The sequence below is a fragment of the Desmodus rotundus genome, chromosome 11 (genome assembly GCF_022682495.2).
Source record: "Desmodus rotundus isolate HL8 chromosome 11, HLdesRot8A.1, whole genome shotgun sequence".
NCBI lineage: Eukaryota > Metazoa > Chordata > Mammalia > Chiroptera > Phyllostomidae > Desmodus > Desmodus rotundus.
The window spans coordinates 52834097-52854113 of record NC_071397.1 but is presented as its reverse complement, the minus strand read 5'-3'; the positions used below and the strand labels follow the sequence as shown (position 1 = coordinate 52854113).

At 37.0% G+C, this 20017-nt stretch overlaps 1 non-coding gene across 1 annotated transcript; it reads right to left on the bottom strand.

Annotated features, from left to right (window-relative positions):
- Positions 1-200: 200 nt before the first annotated feature.
- Positions 201-393, bottom strand: LOC112297446 (U2 spliceosomal RNA). The gene has a single exon (XR_008425625.1). It is a non-coding gene; the product is annotated as a U2 spliceosomal RNA (small nuclear RNA).
- Between the last annotated feature and the right edge of the window lie 19624 nt (positions 394-20017).

The following is a 20017-nucleotide window of genomic DNA, read 5'->3' as shown; positions in this document are numbered from 1 at the left end:
CAGCTCTGAGACAAATAAAACCTTCATTTAAAAGCATTAGTGCTATTCCTAAGGGTTTCTGGTATCATAATGTTTTGTTTTATGAAGATATTTAATTCCTCCCAGCATTTTTGCTTATTTATACAAAATAAACCAATTGTACTTCCAAGTTGAGCTGAGCATGAAGTCAGGGGCGAATACGGCCTTTGCAGTGCGGTAAATACCCTTGCCCCTCCCTCCACTGCAGTGAATTTGGGAGGCTGGAACCCAGTCTGAAAAACAAAGGTATTTTTGAGAATCACTACCAAGTAGTGAGTGAGTCCTTGTATCCTTTGCCCTCTGATAAAGAGTCATATATTAAACCAGTAAGAACAGGTACTACGCTTGATCTTAGTCAAAAGCCTGAGAAATGATAAGTACTATATGGTTTCACTCATACGTGCAATCTAATGAATGAGATGAACTAGCAAGCAAAATCAGGACAGACTCATATATAGAGAGCAGGCTAACAGTTGTCCAGGCTGGCGTGGGTAGGAGATTGGTAGGGACAATGGAGGGGATTGAGCCCAGAGAGAGAGAGAGAAAGAGAGAGAGAGAGAGAGAGAGGGAGAAACTCATAAATATGCACAGCAGTGTGGTGATTGCCAGGAGAGGGGAGTAGGGGGAGGTGGAGGAGGGTATTGAGGGCTAAATGGTGATAGACAGAGACTTGACTGGGGGGGGAACACACAATACAGTGTAAAGATGATGTTTGTAGAATTGTGCACCTGAAACCTGTGTAATTTTGTTAACCAGTGTCATCCTAATAAATTCAATAAAAAGGAAAAAAAAAGAACAGTCCTATAAAACACAAATTTTCTTGATGTGGAAGCCATTAACTGTTTTTCCAAGTCTTCTCAGTATAGAATGTAAGACTATCATCATAATTCAAGAATTATACCAGAGTAGGCAGCTATTGAAAACTTACCAACTATTTGGGAAGTTTATTCACACTTATTTTTCTCTGTTTCTTTTCTTTTTTATTCACACCTGAGGATATTTTTTCATTGCTTTTAAAGAGAGAGGAAGAGACCCTGACTGGTGTAGCTCAGTGGATTAAGCTCGGGCCTGTGAACCAAAGAGTGGCTGGTTTGATTCCCAGTCAGGGCACATGCCTGGGTTGCGGGCCAGGTCCTCAGTAGGGGGCACACAAGAGGCAACCACACATCGATGTTTCTCTCCCTCTCTTTTTCCTTCTCTTCCCCTCTCTCTAAAAATAAATAAATAAAATCTTAATAAATAAATAAATAAATAGAGAGGAAGAGAGAGAGAGAAAAAAAATTGATGTGAGACAGAAACACATTGGTTGCCTCCTGCACGGGCCCGGGCCAGAGATTGTACACATTCAGACCAGGGATCAGAACCCGCAATTTAGTCATGTGCCCTGACCGGGAATTGAAACAGCAACCTTTCTGTTACAGGATGACATTCCAACAAACATGGCCAGGGCCTCACTGTCATTTTACACCATTGTCACCAGAGTCTCATTTTATTCCCTTGAAGTGCTACACAATCCACATTTTAATTCAGCTGACTGGGGTCCATGGAATTTGATTCATTATTGATTCTATACTGTATTGGGGAAAGCCTTTGCTAAGACAAAAAGCAGGGAGACGTATACCTAGTTGTTTCCCTTCAAAAATTCTAATTGTTATTGAATATTGGGTATAGGAAATGCAGTGATATGTTTTAGAAATGTAAAGACAATTAGATCACACCTGACCCAGAAGGAGCTTAAAACTGAATAGGGACAAACATGGTAGAAAAAGAAGGGATAAGATAATCTCCAAGCATGTGTAATATGATTAGGACCATTGAACAGTTAGAAAATGCAAGGGGTAAAGTTCACAGAAGAAAAAATGACCGTGGGCTGGGAGCATCAGAAGAGGAGAAGTCATTTGAAATGGACTTCACTGGGTTAGGATGATTTCATAAAGAGTGGACAGGCTAATGGAAATAGAGGCTCTGTCCAAGGAATTTGCAGGGGACAAAAATGGCTGTGATATAGATTGTGTATGCCAGGCTTAGGAGCATACCCTGAGCTTGTTAGGGATACAGAGTCTGAAACCTGTGGGAAGGATGGAGATATGAGGCATAGGAAAATTATCATGAAGGAATGAGAAAGTAAAGGTGAGGGGACTCTTCAGAAGACTAAATTCCAGTGTGGAAGCAGGAAGTCTGGAGGCCTGACTCAGGAGATTAATAGTGTGAGAGACAATGCGGGAGAAGATATTGACATTGCAGAGGTAGATTCTATTGAATGTGGCAAATGATTGAAGAATGAGGAGTTAATAAGGACTCTGAAGACCCTTGGTGGCTTAAGGAAGAAGGAGATGGTAATTTGGGGTACATGGAAGAGATGTTCGGATATATTGAGTATGAGGCATTAGTAGAGAATCGGAGTAGATAGTGCAATGTGACAATACTGGTAAATTTCCCAATTAAAAGGTAAATTTTCAATAGCTTTCTAAGCCAGTACATTAGATGGGAGAAAAATTATACTGTCGCAGCTTACTTACATCACAGAAAAACTGAGAAATAAATTAGTGATTTCTGATTTAAAGAAAACCTGAGCCTTATGTGATTATTATTAATCCAATACTTTGAATGATAAAAGTGAGGCTGGAGACAGAATTCTCTGGGCCAGATTTGCAAGCATATTTCTGCATAGAAATGAAACCACGGGAGTCAACAGTATCCAGAGGGAAGAAGTATGAAGATGGGAAAAAAATGTCAAGCTGGAAAAAAGAGGAAAAAGGTAGCATCATGGGGCCATATACAGAAGCCAAGTCAGAAAACCGCAGTTCAGTTTTACAGTGGACTAGGATGTACTTAGTTACTGTTTATACACTTGGTGAACAAAAATAACAGTAAGAGTGATGAAATTACTGACATAGCATTGCTTACTGAAATTATTGCTAAATATATTCCAGTTGATTTTGACAAGGTTAAAACACTGATCATTTCAAATTATTGTCCAATTCTCATTTAATCACACAGCTTAAGTAAAATATAGAGCCCAGAAAAAAGGGGAAGAACAGAGAACCAAAGGCAGTGCAAACATAGTGAGTGACATTTATTCTAAAAGAACAAGTTGCAGGCTGCATGAAAAAAAAAAGGTTCCAGCTGAAATCAGCTTATATTACAAAATACATGACCCTGTGACCTAAACATTGGAACACTGGTCTAGGATAACTCTAGAACAGCAGAATATAAATATGTGGATGCGTGACATTTAAAACATATTCCCCTTTGAACATAATGAAGGTATGCTTTCTTATTCACTGGCTTTATTCTCGTCCTCATCCAGGAAGTGAATTAAAAATTTATGGGAAGGATGAAATCAGAGAGAAAAAAGGTACATAATAAAATGTTTGGACACCTATAAACACCAATTTGGTCTTTTTACTATGGCTAAAGCTTAAATCTACTTCATCTTAGCTCTCCTGGGCCTTCTCTCTGCATTTTTCTCACTGTCATCTACTTCTGGTGCCCTTTACCTTAACACACCCGTTCTTCTCTCAACACTAATCCACACAGGTAATGCCTTTTTCTTTTTCTGTGGTTTACATCTTTATGTAAATCCAAGTCAACATATAATTAACTTCTAATCCTCATTCACTTCTCTTGAACAGATCAAAAGAGAATTTAATAATTATTATCATGTACATTGGCATCGTGCTATTTTTCATGCCTTTTATTTTTTTAATCCTCACCTAAGGATATGTTTATTGATTTAAGAGAGAGAGGAAGGGGCAGAGAGAGTCACACATTGATGTGAGAGAGAAACATTGATGCGTTGCCTTCGATGGGTTGCACCCCATCTCGGGATCAAACCTGCAGCCTAGGGATGTGCCCTGACCAGGAGTCGAACTACAACTTTTGGTCCAGGACTGTGCTCCAACCAACTGAGCCACCTGGCCAGGGCTGCCATGCCTTTTATATATATTATATCACTAGATTTGTAAACTGTAAATTAATTTAAAATAATTTTCTTTGTGGTCATTCTTATTTCTTAGGTTTTGTGTATACCTAATTGCTGAATAAAAGTTTTTACACATTTCATAGAAGAATTTGAGGGATTAGGGGACAAATGGAGATGTTTGAGCAATAGGAATAATAGGAACCCCTAAAATATCTCACACCCCACAAAGGAAACTGTCTATTCTGGCCACCACATCTGAATCAAACTGTCTTGGGGATAGAGTATGTGGACTGGAGAGATCTCAAACTTCTAGTGCTTGGCAGGGGAGACCTTCCCTATCTAGGTAACAAAAAAGGTGGCTTCAGTATTACAAGTAAGCATCTCATTCCTGGTTGTCCTAACCTCCTCCTTTCTCACCATTTTCCCCTGTAAAGGAATAATCTTAATTCTTCAAATGTTTGCACATAACATGCTTTCTTTTCTCTACCCTCTCAACATCTTTACTTAGCTGGTTCAGGCATATTAAATAGTAAATGACTGTAACTCTAACGATTTACTTGGTTTTGTGCATATACAATCCTACTAAGAGCTGGGACCTCCTGATCCTTGACCCAATCTCTAGGCATTAGAACCAGCCCCACCTAGTTGGACAGACTTACAGGGCCTTTTCTCCTTAGATTTGACAGGTACTACCAAGATCTCATTCTGTCAGCTCTGCTTTGGCCTTGTATTTTCTGTGCCCAAACCTCCATACTAGGCTTCTGGTTCGGGATGTGGTCTATGGGTCTTAGCCCTCACACTGGGACAGTTCTGACTCAAGGACAGTGAGTCGCAACTTGTAAGCCATGAAAACTGCAGCCATGAAAACTCACTTCCAAGCTGTGGCCTGGCCATCTGTTGCCCAAGTCCCCGATGCCCTTATCCCCATTCATTGACCATTCCTCTTTACTCATATTTACAAATGAGAAAGTCAGATGTGAGGAGGTTATATAACTTGTTCAAGGTAATACAGTTGTAAAGTAAGTGGCAAGGCCAAGATTCAAATCCAGATCTAATTAACTGTAAAGTCCATAATCTTTCTCCATACCTCCAAATCACACAAACATATGCACATACAAACAGTAGTTTCCAGAAGGGCTGCTTTTCATAACAAACTGCAAGAGTCAGCATGACAATCTTCACATAAAATAAGCATTAAATACAAGTCAATAAATGTATTAACATTGCTGAATCGACAGATAAATTTAGGGCCCCAGCTAGGTGTTTAATTCCTTCATTTCTTCTTCATACAGCTCTTTCAGAAGTCTTAAGTGCTATTTTAAAGATATTCAGAAAGCTTTTTTAAAATTAATATTTTAAGAGAAGTATTTACATTCATAAATAGAGCTAATATGTGAATTTTACAGTCCTTGACTTTCAGCCCTTATAATTTTTCACATGTGATCAAGTGTATTTTTAAATATGTATTCACATTCACATTAATCCCATTACAAGTTTTTATTATGGCCATACATAAGTCTCAATTTTACCAAGAGAAAAATCAGACCTTTAATTTTTCTCCTGTTTTTCTTATACACAAGAGGAAATAAAAGACAAACTTGACCCAAAATAATTATTAGCACATTAAAAATTCTACACACTCTTAAGTGTAACCTGTTTGCTTCTTTTTAAAAACATTGCCCTGAATGTTTGGTGGCTTAGAGTCACACCTGAAATAAAATAGTGGTGGAAAGTGTTTACTGTGTTAAATAATAAGAGTCAAAACAACACCTTTTAGACTGGGTCAAATTTTAAATAATTATGTAAAAGGTATAAGAACTTTTTGTCTTTTAAAAGCAAAATTTAGTTATTTTATTGATGTTCAATAGGTATATTTAATATAATTTTCCAATAATGTGTCGTAAATCAAACTAAAACTATAGAGGAAACGGAAAGCAAGAAATTAATGAGTTTAAAATGTTTTAAGTCAAATTCAGCCCAAATACTTTTGCATTATTAGATGGTCTAAGATCCCTATCAAAATATATTTAATCATACAAGTGGGGAACTTTAAATTTCTTGTGATAAGAATGGTCGAAATTCTTTTTATTTTTAAACTTTCTATAACAATGTTAACTCTTTTCACTAATCACTCACAATTGTTTAGAAATATTATAAGACAAACTTTCCTAGAGCAACAACATCCACCAGCTTTCTATGAAGCTAAAGTGCTGTGTCACTTTTATTTAAATCACAAATGTATTCCCTAGGAATGTTAGCTTTCTATGCCTTCGTCACATACTATAGGCCACCAAAGTTCTTATGCATGGGCTTGATATGAACATTGTGTAGGATTATACACAAATCAGTGAAGATCCATTTCAAGCAGCCTATTTGTTTTTTCTCCCTTCCTTTCCTCCTTTTTTTTTAAGGGGGGAAAAACTGTTTTATATCGACAACCATCTGTGAGCCTGTCTTTCAGGCCATCAAACTCTCCCATCCATTACAGAGCCTTCCTCACCTCCGCTGCATGACAGCACAATAAAGATGACATACTAATTCAATGACTTGTAATTTCAGCTAAACAAAGACAAGTGCTGCAGCTTCTTCTTTTGTGTTAACGGTGCCATATCGGAGAAGCCAGCTATGCAAACATAGCACTGGGAGGGTTTTATGACAGCAGTTGAATGGGGAGACTAGCTTGGTGTTGCTTTTTATGGTTTTTGGCTCCATAATTTTTGGCTCTATGCTGCTGGCCATGGCTATTGTGTCTGGATTCTGTGTCAGCAGCAGCTAATTGTTCCAATAATGTTTATCATAGGGATCCACCAGGGAGCTGTATATGCGGAGATAAGCTACAGGGCAATGATACACACTATCTTACTGATCTCTATACACAGGGCTTTTGCCTCATGCCAAGAAGCTTTTTAGGTTCCTAGTCTTAAAAAAAAAAAAAAACAACAACAAAAAACGGCTTAATCATCATGCCAACAATAGTGTCTAAGGGGATGTAATCAGGTTCCTCTGATAATCTTAGTAACACATGAAAGTCATGCGCAAAAGCAGTAATTGAAGCAGTTGGTTCATTCTACCACCTGCTGTTGAAGTCACAGGTTAATCTAAATGAGGTCCCCTTCCGATGAAGCAGTACGCAAGGCACTTTTTATATCATAAATGTGCATTACAGAAGCCTTACAAAATAATAAAGTAATAGTTCATTAAATGAGCTATATGAAGTATCCCAGGCTTGTCCAGCTTCTCTCGCTGCTGTCAGATGGCATATCCAAGTGCAAATTCTGTCCTCACGTCTATACCCCAGTGCACACTCCAGTTTGCATATGGTTCCAGACAATGGGAGTTCCTGAGACAGATGCCCAAATGTAACTAAACGTCAGGCAGTCACGGGAATCAGCTGCAGGAAAGTGAAACATTTTTCTTTGTCTGCTTTTGATGCTGTTTCCCCCCAGATTACTAAATAGGATGTTGACAGTGTAAAAATAGCCCTAGAATCAACAATGCAGCAGCTTGCCATGGTCTACATTAGCCCATGTGTAAGGGATGCATTTTTCTAATTAAACTTTTAACACCTGATTTCCATTTAAAATTTTCTCAACTGTTTTTCATGAGGTCTTCATCTGACAAAGAATACTAAGATCATGCAGTATGCTGCTCTTCTAATAGGCAATTTCTTTAACAAAAGTGATTTTAAAAAATTATGGGAACTGTCAAAATAAGACTTTAATGAAAAAATTTAAATATAGGAGAAATGACACCTTCAGATTAAAATGTGTGCCTGATTTTAAGTTATTTCATCGAATAGTAATAACTACTATATAATGAGAGCAAACTCAGCATCAGATGCTAAAGTAGGTAACATTATGTTATTTAAGCCTCAAAGCCATTCACTGAAATTGGTGGGATATGTGGAAAAGCTAAGGAAACCAGGGAGACTGTGTAGTAGTCCAGGTTTCTGGGTAAATACATGCTTAGCCTGGAAACCAAATCATCCTGAGTTCAAAATATGAATGTTTCCCACCAAGACAAATGAATATAATGTACTTAGTATAAAATAAATGAAAAAATAGTTCTATGTGGAGAAAGAGGCCCCATTCTGAATTAGGCACTTATATTAAGGCCATAAGAGGAAATCAATTTGGGAAGATAAATTGGCATATTCCTGAATTTAGTAGTGTGTGGGCTAAGGGGAAGGGTGGAGCAGATATTATAGAACCTGGAGCAATATATAATAAAATGTACAATAGACTATATTAATTTAGCCTAATTCTGCAGCATAAGGCAATAATAAGCAATTAACAGAATGTCTATAATATTGAAGGTATGTAATAAATGTTTGCCAAATTATAATGGATGAATGAATTAATCAAATAATATTAATAAATGCAACCACAGAAGCTACCGCGTTTAGGAGTGCTTACTATGTGCCAGACAGCATCTCAGTTTACATATGTTTTGTCTTGCATCCTCACAACAGTCTGCTAAACTTGGAATTATTATTCCTATTTTACAGGGGAGAAAATTGAGCCTCTGAAACATTAATCACTTGCTCATGGTTACATCAGTAGAAGAATGTGAGAGTCCAGATTTAACTCCAAAGATAATCTGATTCTTCAAAACTCTTACCTGAACAAATTAATAATTGAACTCGAAAATAAAACGAACATAAAAAAGATCTCTTTGGTTGTCAAAAATTTGTACCTTGCCTTTAAGGATGGCAGCCCTCTGTCCACAGAAGTACTCAGAAGAATGGTATTAATATAACAGGAATGATTTAGTTTAGACATTTGGTACAAACTTTCTTAACAGCAAGGACTGTTAAAAATCTGAAATGTGGTATTAAAGAAAGCTGAATACTATTCTTTGAATATTTTACAGATCTTTGAAAACAAACTTTACTTACATCTGTCTTGATTATTTTAAGTGGAAGCCAGAAAGATAGAATATGTGACCTTTAAAGACACACCTAGGACAACATTTCTGTAATAATTGGATGCAAATTTTTCTATAATTTTTTATGTGATAGATAATACATCACTTAAAGTCTATGAACTGAAAAATTCTAGCAATATCCATAACTTCCAATATCATATTAAAATATGTTTTTGCAAATGCTCATCACAGGAGATGCACTCATGAGCCTCAAGTATTAATTTTCTATTATTTAAGACCTGAACAGAATTCATAATGGCACTGTTTGGAAAGGCGAAAGAAGGAAGGAAGGAAGGAAAAGAAGGAAAGATTCTTTCCCCTAAGCAGTTCTTTCAAAGAAGTTTTTGTTTTTCTTTCCTTTTTCAGTGATACAATGTTTTCACATTAAGTTTATTTCTGTTGACCTAATCCTATTTTAATGTAATTATATAGTGTATCCCATGGTGGGGTAGTAGGCAGAAGCTACAGTAATCTGCTCCCGGCACCAATCTGGAATTACAACTAAATTGTAGAGAAATCATCCAGAATAACCAACTGAACACTACCTGAGAAAAGCCTTATAACCAAGGACAGACACAAGAAACCACTTCACCACGAGACTGGTAGGCATTGCAGAGGAGACACGAGATGACTGGTTGAGCTTCCAGGGACAGCAGCTGAAGTCCCAGAGGGATATCTCAGCAGTTGGGGGGTTTGCCCTGAGAAGTGTGGGGTCTAAACCCCAAGCTGGGCTCCAAAACCTACAATAGCAGAGCTGGAAAGAAAACCAGGTAACACCCAGAAAAGCAGAAGAGCTTCTGTCTGTCAGGGAGAGACAGTTGGAAATGCAGAGAGCCGCTTAAGGGGTGAAAGCACAATATTTCATTTGCAGCCACTTATCCTGGGCTCTGGTAGGGCACTTAGTGGACTAGAGATGCTAGAGTTGAGTCTGGGGTTGGTGGCTCTGGGGAGAGCACTGAAGGAACAGCCACTATGATCCCTGTGCTGAGTCACTGCTGAAGCCATCTATCTCAGGCAGAGCACTCCTCTCCAAGTGGCATCAGCATGTGAGGAAGGCATAAACACACCCACAGGAATTACTCTGCCCCATCCTGTGCAGCTTATGCCAGGCTGCTGATTATAGCTTCAGGCTATATCACTGAATACTTTAACAACTAAGATAGATCTCTGGGAGCTGTATCAGATTTCAGCTGATCCTCCCCAGGGCCTGGTGCTGATAAAAACCAGCACTGGTGAGCAGCCTGGTTCTCTCTTCACAAAAACAGGCCCAGTAGAGGATGCCACATACTGTGGATCACGGAGAGCTCCAGACAGGTTGACCAGGACCAGTCACAAGCAGTGTCTGACAAAGGTTTACACCATAGTCTTTAGAGATCTCCCTAATACACAGGAACAAATACAAAGAAGAAGCCCAAAGGGAAGACAAAGAAGCAGACCCCAAATGAAAGAACAAGAGAATACTCCAGAAGAGCTAAATGAAATGGAGGCAAGCAATTTATCAGAGAGTTTTGAGTAATGATTATAAGGATACTTAAGAGCAAGTAAAAAGACATGGAAACCATAAAAAAGGACCAGTCAGAAATAAGGAAGGCAATATCTGAAACAAATAATACACAAGAAGGAATAAACAGTAGGTTAGATGAAGCCGAGGATTGAATCAGTGATTTGGAAGCCAAGGTAGGAAAAAAAAAAAACAAAAACATTCAGGCAGAGTAGTAAAAAGAAAAAAGAATGAAACAACAATAACAAAAACAAAATGAGGAGAGCTTAAGATACAATATGGACAACATGAAGTGTAACGACATCTGCATCATAGCAACACCAGAAGGAAAAGAAAGCTAGCAAGAGATCAAGAACCTATTTAAAGAAACCATGACCAAAAACTTCCTTAATCTTGTGCAGGAAAAAGACACACAAATCCAAGAAACTCAGAGAGTCCCAAATAAGTTGGATCCAAAGGAGCCTAACCAAGACACACCATAATTAAAATGACAAAGCTTAAAGACAAGGAGAGAATCCTAAAAGCTACAAGAGAAAAGCACGTAGATATACAAGGGAGCACCGATTAGACTATCACATGATTTCTCAACAGAATTATTTCAGGCCAGAAGGGAGTGGCATGAAATATTCAAGTTGAAGAAAAGCAAGGACCTACAAATAAGGCTACTTACCCAGCAAGGCTATCATGTAAAATTGAAGGAGAAATAAGGAGCTTCCTGGAGAAGAAAAAGCTGAAGGAGTTTGGTAAAACCAAACCAGTACTGCAACAAATGTTAAAGGGCTTGCTTTAAGAAGAAGAAGAAAATGAGAAAGAAAAAAAAAAAGAGGAAAATAGTCTAACAATAAAATGGGTACTGAGACCTATACTATAAGGCCATAGTAATCAAAACAGCCTGGTACTGGCATAAAAACAAGACACATAGGTCAATGGAACAAAATAGAGAGCCCAGAAATAAACCCACACCTTTATAGTCAATTAATATTCGACAGAGGGAAGCAAGCACATACAATGGGCTAAGGATAGTTTATTCAATAAATTATGTTTGGAGAATTGGACAGATACTTGCAAAAGAGTGAAACTAGACCACCTTCTTACACCACACACACGTATAAATTGAAGATGGATCAAAGACTTAAATATTAGACTGGAAACCATAAAAATCCAAGAAGAAAACATAGGCAGCAAATTCTGGAACATTGCTCATAGCAAGTTTTTATTGGAAATGTCTCCCCCAACAAGGGAAACAAAAGAAAAAAAATAAACAATTGGGACAACATCAAACTAAAAAGTTTTAGCACAGCAAAGGAAATCATCAACAAAATAAAAAGACAACCCACAGAATGAGAGAACATATTCACTGATACATCTCATAAGGAGTTAATATCCAGAATTTATAAAGAACTTACAAAACTCAACACCAAAAAACAAACAACCCAATTAAAAAATGGGCAAAGGACCTGAATAGACTTTTCTCGAATGAGGACATGCAGGTGGACAATAAACATAAGAAAATATGCTCAAAGTCACTAATCATCAGAGAAATGCAAATTAAAACCACAGTGAGATATCTCACACCTGTCAGAATGCCTATCATCAATAAATCAACAAACAAGTGCTAGTGAGGATGTAGAGAAAGGGGACTCCTTTTGCATTATTGGTGGGAATGCAGACTGGTGCAGCCACTGTGGAAAACAGTATGGAAATACTTCAAAAAAATTAAAAATAGATCTGCCTTTTGACCCAGCTATCCCACTCGGGACTATATCCAAAGGAATGCAAAATACTAATTCGAATGAACATAAGCATCCCTATGTTCACTGCAGCACTATTTACAATTGCCAAGATATGGAATCAGCCCAAGTGTCCATCAGTAGATGAGTGGATAAAACAACTATGGGACATTTACACAACGGAATACTACTCGACCATTAAAAAAGAAGAGAATTTCTTCCAGATGGCCAGCGGCTGCAAATAAACAACCTTCTTTTACATCAGCACCTGCCTATCAAGTGTTGGCTTTCCTATCAGCAGCAGACTGCTGGGACTGTGTTCAGTTACAACCCTGTGGTCCAGCAATTGTACTCCATGTTACTTTAATTCCTTGAGTAAATAACTGAAGAAACTTGAAAGAAACCAAAATGACCTACAATAAGAGAATGGATAAATAACCATGGTATATCCAGACAATGGAATATTATTCAGTGCTAAAAAGAAATAAATTAGCAGGTCATGAAATGACATGAAAGAAACTTAAATGCATGTTTAAGTGCAAGAGCCAACCTGCAAAAGCCACTAATTACATGATTCCAACCAAATGACATTGGAAAAGGTAAAACTTGGAGACAATACAAAGATTAATGGTTTCCAGGGGTTATGTAGGAGGCAGGAATGAATAGGGAGTACACAAGGATTTTTAGGGCAGTGAAACTATTCTGTATAATACCATATGGTAATACATATAATTTGCATTTGTCAAAACCCATAAAATGTACAATATTAAAAGGGAACCCTAATGTAATCTGTGGACTTTGGGTGATCATATTGCATCAATGTAGGGTGATCAATTCTAACAAATACACCACTATGGTGGAGATTATTGATAGTGGGAGAGGTTACACGTGTATCTGACATGTGGCTTGTAGACAAGCCTGTGTGCCTGCCTGTGTACAGGGAGTATATGGGAACTCTGTACTTTCCATGCAACTTTGCTCTGGACCTAACACTGATCTAAAAAGTAAAATTTATTAATTACAAAAAAGTCAACAATTTTGAAAAAAATTAATAGGAAAAACCTATTCCTCATTAGCTGTCAAGAAGCCTAGTTAAAATCTAAATCCAGCCTTACAATTTCCCTGCTGAAAATCCTTCAAGGACTTCCAACTGCTTACCTGAATAAGTATGATGTGTGTACCTTTGGTGGTTCCTGAGATGATTTTAAGCAATAGATGGATAACTCTAAATTTATTGTAGAGTGTATTGGAAGAATAAAACTAACAAAAAAAGAAGTTGAGTAACCATTTGCTGATTCTGATAATTGGATTACCTCTATGTAATGGTACCTGCCCATTTAATAGTCCATTAACAACTCAATTCATTAGAAATAATTATTTTTTACCCCATTATTATCCATTGTAAAATTAGGGGTATTTTATGACATTGGGGGACATTTTTAACCACTTGAATGTTAAGGCAGTTAACATTTTTAAATTATTTAGCTTATAGCCTAAGTTGCTAACAACAACATAAAATGTTTTATAGTACTTCAAATCTTTGAAATGATTTAAAGTAATCATAAAATAAGCATAGCTGCAAGTAAAATATATTAGAGTAATAGAAAATAGAGCTCTCTTATATTTGGCTAAAATCAAATTAAAATTAAAACTTTTTCATAAGTCTTTAATAACTCAGTGCTTGAAGAAATCATATATAAGGTAATTATTTATATTTACCCTTTTACCTTTTTTGTAGCTTTACCATCTCTTCAATGTATTGCCTCTTTCTAACTGGCTTATAATACTATAGATCGCTATGCAGTCACAGCTTGACTTTTCCCTTGTTGTGGAAAGATGGCAGCTGCTAAAACAAAGGTCAACCATTTCTTGTCTTTGAAATGAAGGCCCTCCCCACTGTCAGGAAGAATCAGGAAATAAGAGGGATATTTCTCTTCTTTCCCAACATGATGGTATTGTTATGTAAGAGGTGATTCCACCTACCCAGAACTAGAAAATCACTGCCAACCAAGCTTGAGAAAGTACTGACTGGTCCTGGAGAAAGAGTAGTCATGGAGAGTTTCTTGAACCTTGGTAAGGGTGCCGGGGATTTCGAGCGGGGCTGGAGCTGCAGCTGGAGGAATTGCATCATCTAAAATCAGATGAGGCCAAGGAGCTGAGTCTTACAAAATGAGTAACTGTGAATTCCTCATGTTCAGAACTATGTTATATAATTTCCACTTGATAAGTAATGCCTACATTTTACTTTCTATCTAACTTATATCCTGGAGCTTTTACCCTTATTTTTTCATGTACACACTGGACTGCACCAGCAGAAATTAAATCATTGTCTCCTCCTGATCCTTGGCACACAGGCACAAGTCTGCTACCTAACAGATGTAAATACAAAAGTGTCAGTGTTATACATCTCATTCCTCCTTTCTTTTTTTAAAATTATTTTATTGTTACCCAATTACAGTTGTCTGTATTTTCTCCCCACCTCTCCCCCCAACACCACATCCAAACCCACCTCCCTCCCTTGCTTCCACCCTCCCCCTTGGGTTTTGTCCATGTGTCCTTTACAGTAGTTCCTGAAAACCCTTCTTAATGTGCAACAATTTATAAGATTGCTTTATAGGTACTCATACCTATGATATTGTCTACTACACACATACATATTGTTTATGCAACATAGAAATATTTTGAGAGAAATCTCAATTTTAACCCAGAAATTTCATTAGTGTTTTAACTTTTATGCTTATAGAAGCTATAAAGTATATACTAGTTCTTAATTTTCCATTACATTAAATGTATGTAGTATACCTTTATTCTTTGTCACAACCCAAACTGTTTTGAAAATTCTCTATTTTCATAGCTCTGCAATTGTGCCTCTCTTTCTTCGTGGGCAGAATCCCAGAGAAATATTTCCAGGTGTGATAGATTTATGTATAATTTCCAATGTGATAGATTGAAGTATTAGTTCCAGTTTTCTATTATTCCCTTTACCCAATTCCTTTGCCATCTGACTCTGCAGCCCCTCCTACTAGAGGTGGAAAGTATTTCATCTTGACTTTGGACTCAGTCATGTGGCAGAAGAGAATTTGCCCATTCTCACATTTCCTGAAAGAGACATTGGGTATTCCTCTTGCTCTCCTACATTCTGCCATCACCATGAAAAGTGCTTACCTTGAGTAGCTGCTGTCCCTTGGCTCTGGCCCCAAAATGAGAACAACTGAATCTGGAATGAATTTAACCAACATACAAAGAGCGAAGTCCAGCCAGATCTATACCACAACGCAGAGTTGCCCGACCAAGCCCCACCTACATGAGCTAACCTCAGCCACGTTGTAGATGTATCAGGAAAAAAATGGATGAGTCATTTTAAGGCACTGAGCTTTGAGGCAGTATATTATACTGCAGTACTATGGCTACATACAGCCCTTGATGCAATCAGCAACCATGTCATAAGCTTACTAGGTCCTATCTAGAAGAATTGTCGGGCTGCAGTGAAGACTGCAGAAGCCAACACAGTTGTGAGGCATGGTGTTTCTGCAGCTGTTAAAACTGCAATGCTGTAAGAGCTGTGATGAAGCAGCAACAGGTAAATTTCCACGAAACAATCTCTGGGTATCTGGTTCTGTAGTATTAGCTTGATCACATTCGAGACCGTACACTAGCTGTCCCAGTAATTCTGTAAACTAATTGATACCCCGAAATAAATAATTATTCCATTACTTGACTAGAGTGGATTATGTTGCCAGCAACTACACCTTGAATTGAGACAGTGCTTTTTTTTAAATCAATTTTAATGATAGCAGCAAAGTAAACTGAGTTGTAGCCTACACAACTACTAAATAATAAAAGAACACTATTAAGAACTGTACTCTGGAGGGGCAGGGCAGAGGGGGGATAAAGGAGGAAAAATTGGGAAAACTGTAATAGCATAATCAATAAAAAAATACTTAAAAAATAAAAAAATAAATGACCTGTACATATGGGGAAAAAGAAAGAGAGAACTGTACTCCAACAAAATTTACAAGGTAAAATCAAAAGTACAAAGCTGACAAATTAAAATCGAAGTTAAATTTTGATTTGGGCATTTTGTCTTATATTTCCTTCCTGTTTAATTTCTATTACCTCTAGGTAGTGACATTCCAGTCAGATAACCAGAATTCAAGGCCCAAGTCTACTTCTATCAATTATTCAGTCTTGGGTAGGTCATATAATCTCCCCAAGACCCCCTTCTTCATGGTAATATGTGAAAAATAATGAACACCTGCTTTGAAGATGCATTATTATAAGTAACAAATATTATTATTTAAAAAGCCACTTTAAATGCTTTAAAACAAGGTCAGGATAAATACACACATACATATTATATATATATATATGTTTATATAGTCAATTGCACATATTCAAATATATGTTTCTATGGTTTATCAGCTCCAATTCGCTGAAAAAAAGTGACCCATGGGTTTCTTTTATTTCAATATTGTTTCCAATTTGGAGAACTTCCCATCACAGTTTATGATCTCATCTACCATGTGGTCTATTCTCGCTTTCTGCTTGTAACCCATAGAAAGGGTATTATCACTAAACATGGTCGAAAACATAATTAATTCACAAGGAAACAGTTAATTGTTCATGATATTTAATGTCAATCTTTTTCTCAGTTTATCATAACAAGGCACTTCAAAGTGACTGAGCTTTTAAATGTGTGATTATAATCGCATTTATTAAACAATCTATAAGTGTTCTCTTACCAATAGAAAAAAAAATGCTCGAGTTAGAAAAAAGTGAGAAAAAATCAAGTTTAACTAAGTACCATGTGAATGGTATTAGATTATGAAAAAAACAACTTAGAGATCATTTTTGATTTCCATGTTAATATTCACTTTTCCCTCATAGTAAATGTCTACAAATGGCTGAAATTAACAATGAAACAAACTGTACAGTTTGTGGCTGTACAGGAAAACAGTCCTGAAGACCTTAAAAATGTCAACTGCTCATATGTAAACAAAAGAGAATGATTTTTAATCTTACATCCAAATTTATGTAATTTCTAGAGAAAAGAAAGCATATTAATGGCAATAATTTACAGCTTAGTTACACTGAAACCCATTTTAAAAACTGTGGGATTAGAAATAAATAGGGAAAATAGGGATTAGAAATAAAAGTACACTGTTTTTTAACCAGGAAAACTTCCGCCAAGTGTGGGAGTGATGTCATCCCCTGCTAGTTGTTAACCCAATGTTAAGTACCTAGAGATTACTCATTCAACCAAAGTGTAGAGAGCCTTTTCCGTGTCCAGGATGTAAATGCCAGGGTAAAAGTGGAATAAGTAGATGAGTTTTTTGCTCCGTGATAGCCTACATTCCAATAGGGAGAAACAGCCAGGATGCACATAAAGAAGTAAATAATCAAAGTTTAGAGAGTGAAAAATATTTTTAAGAAAATAAAGTCAATAATCACTACAGAGTAACAGGGCAACAGCAGGTAGGAGAGTCAGGGAAAGTCTCTTTTAAGAGGGTGGTATTTGAGATAAGACAAATAACTATGGAAGATACACAGTACATTTAATTGTTTTCTACTGAGAAATAGCTCTGTCAAGAGAAAACTTAAAAACTGATTAAAACCAATTTTACTCAAAAAATTTTGTCCAAGATTTAGACAGAGGTATGAGGAACAATGGCCAAAACTAAGTAAGAACATTTCAAAAGCGCACACAAGTGTCTAAAGTTCTGATATATGGACATATTCGCTTGGCCTCTGGAGTCAGATGGACCTGAATTTAAATTTCTCTCTGAAACCATCAACAGAGTGGCCTAGGGCAAGTCACTTCATCTCTCTGACAGTACCCACTCTTCATAGACTTGTATTCTACAAGAGACATTCTTAGCTTTCATATAAGGTGAAAAACACTTTACCATACAAAATAGTACCACTGAAAAAGAATTAGAGGGCACTAAGGTTAATAATGTTTTCAACAAAAGGCAAGTGAAGAGCGGCATTTAGATTTTATATGGGAGTCAACTGGAAGCTCAGATAAGTATAGGCAGTAAAGTGCTCTTTCCCTATAAACTTCCTTCTGCTGTAACTCTGGGTACATCTGCAATAGTATTATACTCTTAGGTCTACAGTCCCTTGTTCTTCTGGACTAACATAAAACACTAGCAGATTGTCACAAATGCAGGCATTTCCCAATTTAACCCCTATGTTGTTAACATGATTTTATTTTAGTTCGAACAAAAAAAAAACATTACATGAAAGATTTGACCTCAAAGAATCTTACCAGACTATATGTATTTGGATTAAGAAAAAGTGTGGGGTGGAGGGATGGGGAGAAAAGGCATACGACTGTAACTGAATAATAATAAAAATTTAAAAAAAAAGAAAAAGCAACTAGCCCTAATTTTGCAATACCATGTAAAACAATCAATCCTGGCTATTTTGTATTCTGCCTCATTTATCTTTAACACAGCCTATGGCTAAGCTTCACTTGGCAAAAGTTTTAGAAACCACACTCATCTGCAGTTCTGGGACATAGGGAGGAAACTATTGATTTTATAATTTTAAAATTAAGGAAATCGGATTCACAGGCCACTTGGGAATAAAATAGATGCTATTTTTAAAGTTTTTTAAAAATAATTTCTACTACTGTTGGAAATACCTTCCAAATATCCTTGTTAATATCTTCTCAAATTACTACATTGATATTTTTCCACCAGACTGAAAGTTTTCAAAATACAAACTCAACAGTAAGGAATTATTTCAATACCGTTCCTATAATTACTGAGTAATAATGATGAGTAAAGCAGGGCTCCAGGGGTCAGAAGAATGAGTAAGGATTTTCAAGGAGCTGATCATCTTGGTGATAAAGCAGAGAGATCATGCAGAAATAGCAAGCCTATTTTTACAATCCCAGAAGGCTGGTTAGGAAAGCAACGCTGCCCATTTCATTAGTATTTGCTTCACTCTCTCTGAAGGGGGTGTGACTGTTAAATCACCTAAGTGGGGGCTTTCAAGTGCCTCAGACTGAGACCTTAGAGTGAACTCTTGAACCCAAGCTGAAAACCTAGGTCTTTGGACCCCTGTGCCTTTCTGAAAGCCTTATCAAGGTCTTTGCCTTCTCTGGGGGAATTTCAATAGGTGACCCCTTAAAATGGCCATGCGCTGTCTGACACTTAAAACCACGGAAGTGGCTGCAAGGCTGCTTCTCGTTTTCTGGGTGTACACACACTGTAAACCCTGGCCTTCTCCAGCTACAACGCTTACTGCAAAGGCCACAGCAAACACCTCTCACTCAGTGTTTTACTCCACACGTCCCTAGTTTTACTGTGGAGTAGGGTCAATGCCATGACTGCAGCTTTCAAAAAAACCCTAATTTCTTACTGGTATTTTAAGAGAAATCTCAATCGATTTTATTAAGGTATAATTTACCAAAAAAGTACCCATTTTAAGTGAACAGTTTGATGAATTTTGACAAATTTATACACCTGGTTAACTGTCTTCAAATCAAGTAATAAAGTATCTCCATCTTTTGAACGCTTGTTTTACTCTTCTCTTAGGATAAATCACTAGGAGCCAGAGTATGAAGTGAGAGGTACATCCATTTTTACGGTTTTCAGTAGAGACTGCCAGTTGCTTCCAGAAAGCCTCTCCAGTTAGCCATGCCCCCAGCTGCGGGTGAGACTGCTCAGTAACACATAAGAGGTCACTGCCCTGGTGGCGGCCGTGAAGTCCCTTCCCATAAAATCTGAATTTTTATTGAAGTGAGTGAAAGGAGCTTTAAACATGATTTATTTGCTTTGATAATTACTGTAATTGAAACATTATAGAATCCTTAGGAGCAAATTAAAAGCATGCTGGGAACAAAAACTGTTGATACGTGTTTAAGAAGATGACAATCTAATATAAAAGTTTTAAAATATCTTTTTT